Here is an 8,220-nt window from a genome sequence, read left to right as displayed (position 1 = left end):
AAAAAAAAAAAAAAAAAAAAACCAACCAAAAAGCTGAAGGAAACCTGTTTTATTATTCTGCTTCTGAAGTAAAAATTGGTGGGTTTCTGATTGAGAAAGGCATTGAAACTAAGTGAAAGTCATAACGTCCTCTAAGAGATGCTTTTAAAAAAGACTACCCAGCAGCAGTATTTCCTAGTAGAATCTTATGCTGTTGTGAGAACTGGTTTTCATTTCCTTCTTTTGCATTTTTGTATTACCAACTATCCACACTTAGGGAATCTAAGACAAGCACAAACCACACATCAAAAAGCAAAAATCCCAAAGCAGTACTGAACAGAGGGCTGAAAGGAAATAATTTGCACGAATTTAGGACAAGGAAAAGGCTCAAAAATTAATTAAAACAAAACCTTTTTAAAAAATGTGGACTAGGGTGGACATGGTGATTCACACCTGTAATCCCAGCACTTCGGGAGTCCAAGGCAGGAGGATCACTTAAGCCCAGGAGTTTGAGACCAGCCTGGCCAACATAGCAACACCTTGTCTTTACCAAAAATTTAAAAATTAACTGGGTGTGGCGGTGCGCGCCTGTAGTCCCAGCTACTTGAGGGGCTGAAGCAGGAGGATCATTTGAGCTGAGGGGTCGAGGCTGCAGTGAGCCATGATTGCCAATGCACTCCAGCCTGGGCGACAGAGCAAGACCCTGTCTAAAGAAAAAAAAAAGGAAAAAAAAAAAAAAAACCATCACCACCACCACCACATGGATTAACCAAAAATACATGGAGGAGGACCAAGTAAAGACAGAAGCCATAATGACTGGAACTGACCTTATGACCTCTTATCATCAAGTATCTAGAGGGTAAACTGATTGAAAAGGTAAAGGTTACACCTAATAGTGATAATAATGTAATAATGATCAATTAAATAATAAGTTAAGCACTTAGTATAGGATCATTAACAATGGACTTTCCAGCAATGTTATAGCATCATCTCTGCAAATAAGCACTTTTAAAAGTAACCTCAAAAAACACATTCCCCATGGCAGCAAAAAATAAAAGTACCGAAAAAAGGCATGGTGGCACATGACAGCTACTTGGGAAGCTGAGGGGGGGAGAACTGCTTGAACCCAGGACTTTGAGACCAGCCTGGGCAACACAGTGAGACTCCATCTCCAAAACTATAATAGAAAAATATTAGTAACTAGGAAAAAATCACCAAAGATGGGCAAGAGCTTTATACAGAAAATATAAAAAGTTAACAAAGGTATTAAAGACAACCTAAACGGACTAGCTGACTACTATAAAAATATCTACTTTCACCCAAATTGACTGACAGATTTAATTTCAAATTCTGAATTTGTATGTGTAGAACCTGACAAGCTGATACGAAAATTTACCAAAAAAAAAAAAATTCAAATTACCTAGAACACCCAAGACAATTACAAAGAATAAGATGGGCCGAACAGAGGGGGCTCACGCCTATAATCCTAGCACTCTGGGAGGCTGAGGAGGGCAGATTGTTTGAGACCAGGAGTTCAAGACCAGCCTGGGCAACACAGCAAAACTCTTATCTCTACAAAACACAAAAATTAGGCGTGGTGGGATGCACCTGTAGTCCCACCTATGTGGGAGGATCACTTGCGCCCAGGAGGCAGAGGCTGCAGTGACCTATGATCACGCCACTGCAGTCCAACCCGGGCAACAGAGTTTCAAGAGAAGAAAAAAGAATGGGGTCATAGAATTTGCTCTACTAAACAATAAGATATATTATAACACTGCAGAAATTAAGACACTGATGATTCAGGGATAGAAAAATGAACCAAAAAAACGGAACAGAAAGTCCAGAAACAAACTAAAGATAGAAGATCACATGATTTATGAAAGATGAGTGCAGAACATTGAGAAAAAAATGGTTGCTTCAAAAATGGTGCTTAGTAATAGAGAATCCAAATGTGGGCTAAAAATGAAAATGAGGCCGGGTGTGGTGGCTCACATCTGTAATCCCAGCACTTTGGGAGGCTGAGGTGGGCATATCAAGAGGTAAGGAAATCGAGACCATCCTGGCTAACACGGTGAAACCCCGTCTCTACTAAAAATACAAAAAATTAGCCGGGCATGGTGGCGGGGGCACCTGTAATCCCAGCTACTTGGGAGGCTGAGGTAGGAGAATGGCGTGAACCCGGGAGGCAGAGCTTGCAGTGAGCCAAGATGGCGCCACTGTTCTCCAGCCTGGGCGACAGAGCGAGACTCTGTCTCAAAAAAAAAAAAAAAAGAAAAAGAAAAAGAAAAAAAGAAAATGAACATCTGCCTGATACTTTCTGCCTCATACAGTTCCAGGAGGAATAGTTTCTGCCTCATACAGTTCCAGGAGGATTACAGATCTAAATATGAAGGCAGAACAGTACTGCTTTTAGGATATAACAAGTATCTTCACAACTTCAGGTTAAGGGGAGATTTCTTGAAAAAGACAAAAACACTAGCCATAAAGAAAAGGATTAAAAGTTCATTACAATTAAAAAATTTTTTATTCAAGATAAAAGAGGAATTGGCAACCTACCCCAGGCTTGTTTCTGCATAGCCCTAAAACTAAAAATGTTTTTTACAAGAAACAAAGAATAGGTAACACAAACCCTTTGTGGCCCACAAAACCTAATATGCTTACTTTATAAGTCTGTCAATCTCCCATACTAATAGCAGACAAAGTAGGCTTAAAATTTTAAAAGGGACAAGAGACAAAGAACATTATATACAGTCATATGCCACATGACATTTCAGTGAATGACACACTGCATATACAACAGGGGTCCCATATGAGTATAATGGAGCTGAAAAATTCCTATCACCTAGCGAAGTCATAGAAGTCTAGAAGTCATAGCTATTCTAACATTGTAGTGGGACGCATTAGACGCATTACTAACATTTGTCCTGATGCTGTTATAAACAAATCTACTGTGTTGTCAGTGGTACAGAAGTACAATACATATAATTATGTACAGTGATTAATACTTATAATGACAATAATGACTATTCTACAGTTGATTTACTATATGTTTTTGTTTTGAGACACCCAGACTGGGTTGTAGTGTGCAGTCAAAGGTCACTGTACCCTCTAAGTCCTGGGCTCAGGTGATCCTCCTGCTTCAGCTTAAGGCTCGGGCCACCAGCCAGGCTAATTTTTTAAAAATTATTTTTGTAGAGAAGGGTGTTGCTTTGTTGCCCAGGCTGGCCTTGAACTCCTAGCCTCAAGTGGTCCTCTCACCTTAGCCTTCCAAGTTGCTGAGATTACAGGTGTGAGCCATCATGCCTGGTTCTACCGTTATTTTAGAGTATATTCCTACCTATAAAAAGAAAAGTTAACTGCAGAAGTGCCTCAGGCAGGTCCTTCAGGAAGTATTCCAGAAGAAGATATTGTTGTCATGGAAGATGACAGTTCCATGTGTGTTACTGCCTTTGAAGACCTTCCAGTGGGACAAGATGTGGAGGTAGAAGACAATGATACTAACCCAGGCCTTCCTAGGCCTTATATAGGCATAGATTAATATGTCTGTTTGTGTCTTCATTTCTAACAAAAAAAGTTTAAAATGTAAAATAAATTAAAATTTAAAACTAGAAGAAAGCTAATAGAATAAGGATAAAAGCAAATATTTTATATAGCTATACAATGTGCTTGTTTTAAACTAAGTGTTATTACAAAAGAGCTAAAATGCTGAAAAAATTAAAATGTATAAAGTAAAATAATTATGGTAAGCTAATTTATCATTGAAGAAAAAAATTTCACATAAATTTAGTAAAGTCTAAGTATACAATGTTTATAAAATCTACGGGAGAGACAATAATGCCACAGGCCTACAAATTCACTCACCACTCACTCACTGACTCATCCAGAGCAATTTCCAATCCTAAAAGCTCCATTCATGGTCAGTGCCCTATACAGTCGTACCATTTTTTATCTTTCTTTTTTCTGAGACAGGGTCTCACTCTGTCATCCAGGCTACAGTGCAGTGGCATGATCACAGTTCACTGCAGTCTCAACCTCTCTAGGTTCAGGTGATCCTCCCATCTCAGCTTCCCGAGCAGCTGGAACCACAAGTATCTACTATAAGACTGGCTAAGTTTTCTATTTTTTTGTAAAGATAGGGTTTCACCATGTCACCCAGGCTGGGCTCAAACTCCTGGCCTCAAGCAATCCTCCCTCCTCAGCCTTCCAGAGTACTAGGATTACAGGTGTGAGCGATAGCACCTGGCCCCAATTTTTTACTATACCTTTTCTATGTTTAGATACACAAATACATACCACTGTGTTACAACTCCCTATAGTACTCAGTACAGTAACATGCTATACAGGTTTGTGGTCTCAGAATAATAAGCTATACCATATAGCCCAAGTGCAGGCTATATTATCTAGTTTGTGTAAGCATATTCTATGATGCTCACAAGATGAAATCATCTAACGATACATTTCTCAAAACGCATTCTTGTCATTAAGTGACATGACTATACTAATAACAAGAAGATATTACAGCTATAAACACACACACATCTAGTAACAGATCACCAAAACATACGAAGTGAAAACTGACAGAATAGAAGGGAGAATGGACAACAGTAGTTGGAGATTCAATACCCCACTCTAAATAATGGATAGAACCACCAGACAAACGGTAAGGAAGAAAACAGGATCTGAACAACACAACAAATCAGCTCTAACACACATATGCAGAACACTTTACCCAACAAAAAAATACACATCTTAAGTGCACACAGGACAGTCTCCAGAACAGACCATGTAAGTTGAATCACAAGTTAAGTCTCAATAACTTTTTTATTTTTTTGAAACAGGGTCTCATTCTGTCACTCAGGCTGGAGTGCAGTGGTGCAATCTCAACTCACTGCAACCTCCATCTCCTGGGTTCAAGTGATTCTCCTGCCTCAGTCTCCCGAGTAGCTGGGACTATAGGCGCGCGCCACCAAACCCAGCTAATTTTTGTATTTTTTGGTAGAGACAGGGTTTCACCATGCTGGCCAAGCTGGTCTCGAACTCCTGACCTCAAGTGATCTGCCCACCTTGGCCTCCCAAAGTGCTGGGATTACAGGTATTAGCCACCATGCTCAGCCAAGTCTCAGTAACTTTAAAAAGACAGATATCAAAGTTTCTTCTCTGACCACAAAAAGATCAAGTTAGAAATCAATAACAAAAGAAAACTGGAAATTCACAAGTTTGTGGAAATTAAACAACATACTCTTAACCAATGGATCAAAGAAGAAAAATCAGGTAACAGAAACAAATGAAAACAAACACAGGACATACCAAAACTCAGAGAATGCAATGTAAGCAGTGTTCAGGAGGAAATTTATAGATATAAATGCTTACATTAAAAAACAAGAAAAAAGCCAGGTGTGGTGGCTCATGCCTGTAATACCAACACTTTGAGAGGCCGAGGCAGGCGGATCACTTGAGGTCAGGAGTTCGAGACCAACCTGGCCAACATGGCGAAACCCCATCTCTAGTAAATATACAAAAATTAGGCAGGTGTGGTGGTGCGCATCTGTAGTCCCAGCTATTCGGGAGGGTGAAGCATGAGAATCACTTGAACCTGGGAGGTGGAGGTTGCAGTAAGCTGGCAATAGAGCGAGTCTCCGTCTAAAAAAGAAAAACAAAAAACAAAAAACTATACACGAGAAAAGACAGGGTATGGGAGCTGGGATTTGATGCCAGTTGGATTACGAGGGTTTTGTTGCTCTTGGGAGATTTTTCTAGCAATTTCCATACCAAACAACACAGATGTTTCTCTTTCTTCATATGATGATCAGGGATCCAAATGCATCCAAAAAGCTAAACAGGCACCATCTGTCCCTCATTGGAACAGCAGGTTTTGCAGCAATTGTTGCAATGGATATACAAATTGAAGAGCAGGAGAAATATTAAAATGTCCCTTCACCTGATCCACATGCATGTGGCAGCCAAGGTTTTGTGGTGGGAACAATGACGGTTGGTGTGAGCTATTCCATGCATTGAGAATTCTGGGCAAAACCTAAGCCTTAGAAGAAGAGATGCAGGCTGGGCCCAGTGGCTCACACCTGTAATCCCAGCACTTTGGGAGTGTCAGGTGGGCAGATCACCTGAGGTCAGGAGTTTGAGACCAGCCTGGCTAATAGGGTGAAACTCCATCTCTACTAAAAAATACAAAAATTAGTCAGTTGTGGGGGTGCACACCTGTAATCCCAAGAACTCCAGAGGCTGAGGCGGGAGAATCACTTGAACTCGGAGGTAAAGGTTGCAGTGAGCCAAGATTGCACCACTGCACTCCAGCCAGCGCACAACAGGGAAAGGCCCCATCTCAAAAAAACCAAAAAAAAAAAAAAAAAAAAAAACCCAACAAAAAAAGAGAGAGTCTTGGTCTTGGTGCTGTCTTGCTCTTCGTCTTATTGGAGGAGCTTGCTCTAGTCAGACATGTCATTATTGAGGCTAAATGTTCACACAGAAAACACATTATTTGAATGGAATTCAGATGATAACACACTATTTTAAGTATTGACTTCCTTTCCTGCAGGCTTGATTTGCTTGGTGACCAAACTACTAGTCACTAGTTCACTAGTGAACTAGGTCATTCAGAGGAAGCAAGTTAACAGAAAAGAAATATGTCACCTAATGCACTTGACTATGTAAAAATATTCACCTTCTTAAACCGTTACAATGAAATTAGTTCTAAAGAAGACAGTAGGCCAATCCAGAAGTACTCCCAGTTTGCTGCAGAATCCCACATGCTTTGGATGTTATATAGGAGTCCTATTTACCCCAGTTAATATACTTTCTTCTGCCTGCCTAGAAGACTGGTTGGCTCCTTAAGTGCATGGCGGTACAGTGGTTTATGTCTGTAATCTCAGCACTTTAGGAGACTAAGGCAGAAGGGTCACTTGAGGCCAGGAGTTCAAGACCAGCCTGGACAACAGAGCAAGACCCATCTCTAAAAAAAAAACAGAGGCCAGGAGCGGTGGCTCACACCTGTAATCCCAGCACTCTGGGAGGCTGAGGCAGGTGGATCATCTGAGGACAGGAATTCGAGAGCAGCCTGGCCAACATCGTGAAACCCCATCTCTACTAAAAAATTAACCAGGCATAGTGGTGCAGGCACCTATAATCCCAACTACTCAGGAAGCTGAGGAACGAGAATTGCTTGTACCAGCCTGGGTGACAAGAGTGAAACTCCATCTCAAAAAAAAAACCAACAAACAAAAAAGTGCATGGGGCCAGACATCTGTAAACCCAGTGCTTTGGGATGCTGTGTATTAGATATGAGTTCTAAATTTATTTTCGAATATGTCAGTATGTTCACTTCTTTCTTTGCCTTCTACTTTTAAACTTAACTTCCTCATAAAGCATCTTTTTCGATTACTTACTCCACCCTGACTCACCTGCTCCACTCTATATTCCAATCACCTGCTCCTCCCTAACTCATTCCCATTACCTGCTAACTGCTCTGCCCTGACCCCCGCCAAAGCACTCACCCCGTCATTCTTTTTAAATTAGACAATCGGAATTAGTTTAGCCTGTGCGGTCTAACCCTAACCAACAGGGGAACACCACAGCAGCAAGGGGTCATGTGTGTCAGGGATAAGAACCCCTCCCTCTCCCTTGTCCAAGTGTGTGCTCACCATTGTTCCATCTGTAATGGTGCACCCTTCTATACAGAAGTAACTTGCCTTGCTGAGAATTCAAAAGGAAATTTTTTTTTTTTTTTTTTGAGATGGAGTCTTGCTCTGCCGCCCAGGCTGGAGTGCAGTGGCCGGCTCTCAGCTCACTGCAAACTCCGCCTCCCAGGTTCACGCCATTCTCCTGTCTCAGCCTCCCGAGTAGCTGGGACTACAGGTGCCCACCTCGTCGCCTGGCTAGTTTTTTTTTTAATTTTTTAGTAGAAACGGGGTTTCACCGTATTAGCCAGGATGGTCTCGATCTCCTGACCTCATGATCCGCCCGTCTCGGCCTCCCAAAGTGCTGGGATTACAGGCTTGAGCCACCGCGCCCGGCCTCAAAAGGAAATTTTATATTTGAGTGCTATTTCTTTTTGCAGCACCAAAACTTTATATATAACAATTTGGGGGCTCATCTAGGATTACATTCCCCTCTGGGGACAGTCTCTGGTTCTCTCTCGTGAGGAGGTGCACCCTGCCCTATTGTGGCAGCCTCAGGGGTGAGATATCAAGACCCACCCAGTGCGAGGAATAACCCAAGCTCTCAGCAACA

General features: G+C 41.5%; 1 protein-coding gene and 1 pseudogene across 5 annotated transcripts in view; one reads left to right on the top strand and one right to left on the bottom strand.

The window, feature by feature from the left end:
* Nucleotides 1-8,220, bottom strand: part of STRN3 (striatin 3) — a 131,024-nt gene that overhangs the window by 72,304 nt on the left and 50,500 nt on the right. The window lies entirely within an intron of this gene.
* LOC108544642 (HIG1 domain family member 1A, mitochondrial pseudogene) lies at nucleotides 5,688-6,021 on the top strand (annotated as a pseudogene).

This window comes from Rhinopithecus bieti, unplaced genomic scaffold (genome assembly GCF_001698545.2).
Source record: "Rhinopithecus bieti isolate Rb0 unplaced genomic scaffold, ASM169854v2 scaffold_21703, whole genome shotgun sequence".
Lineage (NCBI taxonomy): Eukaryota > Metazoa > Chordata > Mammalia > Primates > Cercopithecidae > Rhinopithecus > Rhinopithecus bieti.
The sequence above is the reverse complement of the archived record's forward strand: the minus strand, read 5'-3'. Positions and strand labels throughout refer to the sequence as shown.